The following is a 3,929-nucleotide window of genomic DNA, read 5'->3' on the forward strand; positions in this document are numbered from 1 at the left end:
TTTTTATTAGATATATTAGAAAAAAAATCAATGTGCTGAAGCCACACACACACACACACACACACACACACACACACACACACACACACACACACACACACATACACACACATAGATGGAAAACAACTTAAACTGAAAACACTCACTAGCCCTCCTGACAGGCATTTTGGAACTGTCCTTGCTGCTGACCCTGCCTCTTACCTTACCCCTGAATGAATGCACCAGTGGTTTTGGAAAAGAGACTGAGACCAAGGCCACATCTGATGCTGACGCCTCTAATGAACTCCTCAGTCAAAACAACTGTTGCTCACGTACCCACTGCTATCCTGCCCTCCTTCCATCTGCACCGCTCCCACAACACCACTCTTTCTAATGTTTACAGAGGCCTTGCTGTAAGGGGGGGCAGGCCATTTCCCCTGAGGTATGGCTTCTGACTAAAGCCTGTCAGTCTGTAGAGTTCGCTTTCTGCCCTTTCTTTATCCAGATAACTTCATGACTCAGTTTCACCTATTCAAACACACACACACACACACACACACACACACACACACACCCCTGTATTATGGTGAAAATAGCATAGTCATAATACGAGGGTACACATTGTGATATATTACCTTATCCTTCTAACTCTGAAATATCTGGATATACATGACCATTGCAAAGATAACATTTATTACCCTTTACCATTTCTTATTTTTGCAGAAGAAAATCTATTTCCAAGTTAACATACGCAGCTTTCACATACAATTTTAAAGGGAAAATGGCATTTCACTGTTTAAATGCCCATGTTTGAGTGAAATTCCTTACAGTCACTTAAGCAGTTTGTACTTTCTCACAAATATAAATGGCATCGCACTGATGATTTGGATCATAAACATGCTCTGCTCAGATCAGCCCTAAACCTGGATATGCTAAAACATGGTGCACTTTGAGATATGTGGTGTGTGTGCGTATGTGTGTGCGCGCACACGCTCACGTGCAAACAGCTTGAACTTGCTCAGTTGGTACTCTACAAATTAAGCCATTGCAACTTAGCCATTGCTAAGGAGATGGACTCCTTAGCACTTTCCTTCTAGGTCAATTTCAAATTGAGAACCTCTGGATCTTAGCCACCACGGCAAGTTTGAACCACCCACATCCAGCTACAAAAGTTGTTCTTAAGATGGCTCTTCCACCAGCACATCTCCAGGAATACCAGCAACATTCGGTATTATCATTGTTTACAGCACTTGACTGTAAAATACAAGGAAGGACAATCATCCTGAGTAATAGACAATGTTGCGGTGCCTATCATAGCCCTTCTCAGATACGCTCTGCGATATGAATTCAAGCAGGGGCCAAGAAGAGATGGAAGGAGGCCAACAGGAGACTGTAAACTTGACTCCTAGAAATAATGGGCCTATAAAGGCCTTTTCTAGGAGAATGATGAACAAACTATAGAAATTAAGGCAATAAGGGGAGCAGAGGGGGGAAGAGAGTAGGAGGGAGAATGATGGGAGGGAGAATGATCAAGATGCCTTGTATACATAAAATTAACACGTTGAATTAACACCTCTCTGTCCAATTATTTAAAGATTATTAGAAAAATAAAAATCAAGACCAAAAAATGAGCTATGAATAGATAAGAGGAAAGGGAACAGGGCACTGGAGGCTCACGCCTGTAATCCTACCTACTCAGGAGGCTGAGATCCGAGGTTTGAGGTTCAAAGCCCGTCTGGGCAGGAAACATCAGGAGACTCTCATCTCCAATAAACCACTCAGAAAACCAGAAGTGGTGCTGTGGCTCACCTTGAGCTGAAGAGCTGAGGGATATTGCCCAGGCCTAGACTTGTAGCCCCATGACCAACACACACACACACAAAAAGAAAGGGAATGTTTAATGAAAGTGATGAGAACTGATAAAAGTATTTGTAACAGGGCCAGGAACCAGTGGTTCATGCCTATAATCCCAGATACACAGGAGGCTGAGATTTTAAAATCACAGTTTGAAGCCAGCTTGAGCAGGAAAGTCTAACTACTCAAAAAGTTGGAAGTGGTGCTGTGGCTCAAGTGGTAGAGTGCTAACCTGGAGCACAAAGAGGCTCAAGGATAGCACCCAGGGCCTGAGTTCAAACTCTAGGACTGGTGAAAGAGAAAGGAAGGAAGGAAGGAAAGAAAGAAGGCAGGAAGGAAGGGAGAGAGAAAGAAGGAAAGAAAGAAAGGAAGAACGAAAGAAAAGAGAAAGAAAATATTCGTAATAGCAACTGAAGCACCATTGTTTACTTCCTTGGTATGTTTTCAGATGAAAAGGATCCTAGGAAGCAAGAAAAAGAGAGAAGATAGAGACACAAGCATAAGAGTTTAAGTAAGGAGGGTGAGTTAGGAAGCATCATATGGAAATAAAAGATAGAATTGCAGAATGTGGAGGCACTCTAGAACTAGGAAGCAACTGGAAGTACATCACCCGGGGTCCAGATGCCCTTCGGTTGAGAACGGTGGTCTGTGTCGTATTGTTTGTTCACTCTAACAAATAATCCTGGCCACCTCTCACCCATGGTAGTGTTTGAAGATGAATCATAAAAATTCCAATTTGTAAATTGTTCATTTGGGGAGAAGGAGGCAGATTGGGACCACAGTAGCAGGCTGGGCTGAAGGAAAATGACCCACCTAGGGTATGGTTGGGCGAAGGCTCTTCTCAGAGAATGCACCTGTGAATCATGGTGGGGTATGAGAAGGATTTCACCAGGCTCTGGGATGACTGCAAGAACTCTAGAGAAAGAAATCGGCATGGACAGAGCTCTCCATTATGTGCCCTTATTTTTCAAAATGTCTTCATCTTAACTGATTGTTGACATTTTCAAAGGTAGTTCTTTAAGAACACGTTGGCCCATTCTGCATTTGATTACTCATGCCTGCAATCCAAGCTATACAAGAGATCCAGGGATGGGGCTCACAGCCATCTCAAGCTGGAAAACATGAAAGATTCCATCTCTCCAAAATAATGAGCCATAAGCAGAGCTGGAGGCATGGCTCAAGTGGTAGAGCAACAGACAAGTTTGCCAGCTGAGAAAAAGCATGAAGTCCTGTGCTCAAATCTGGTATCAACAAGTAGACAGACAGACAACAAACACCTCAACAAACTACCTGAAAACCATGCTAATATGAATGAATGCATTCATCTGTCCACTGTATGGTCATTTCAGCAACGAAAAACACGTATGAGTGCAGAGAGTGAGTTATTCGGTTCAGGTGCCAGTTTTAGTTCATATCAAGTTTTCAATTTGCTAAGGGTTAAAAAAATGGCTCAAATGAGTATTTTTTTTAATGCTTAAATATTTTTTTTCCCCTAACATGCTCCTTGTCTAAAGAAAGAGTTAATTGCTTGTGGATGGTCTGGTGTTGCTGAAGCAGATGTTCTGATTCCTTAAATAACTTCCCCTCTGTGAAATGGCTGTGTGTCTTGTGGGGCAGAGGCAGAGTGCAATACAATGTGGATTGCATGTGGAAGTAATCACATTCTGCTTTTGGATACACTTGACAGAACTCTGTCACCGAACAAAATCCAAGCGTCTCCTCTCCCTCTTCTCTCTTTATGCAGCAAGGCTTCTTTTAGCAATACACTATGACTGAAAGCTTGGCCGTATTTCCTTTTCCCACCCGATCCAGGCCAAGGTGAAAGGGGAAGGAACATGACGGATACTAACACTAGACAAAGGGGCTCTTCTTGTTTCTGGTACAGGTGGGATTCAGGACAGCAGCATTCTTGTTTTGGTTCCAGAGCTAAGCACTGATGAAACTTAGAAAAGAAAGCAATTGAGTATGCGTACATTAGTCAGCCTTAGGTGTCAAGTTCAAGGCCCAGAATGAATTGCTTCAAAGTCACTATGCTGTTTTTTACCCCCATAGAAATAGAGCAGAAAGGGCACAGGTTGCATAGTCGTGGGAGGGAA

Source organism: Dipodomys spectabilis, unplaced genomic scaffold, assembly GCF_019054845.1.
Source record: "Dipodomys spectabilis isolate Male_0828 unplaced genomic scaffold, ASM1905484v1 ptg000054l, whole genome shotgun sequence".
Lineage (NCBI taxonomy): Eukaryota > Metazoa > Chordata > Mammalia > Rodentia > Heteromyidae > Dipodomys > Dipodomys spectabilis.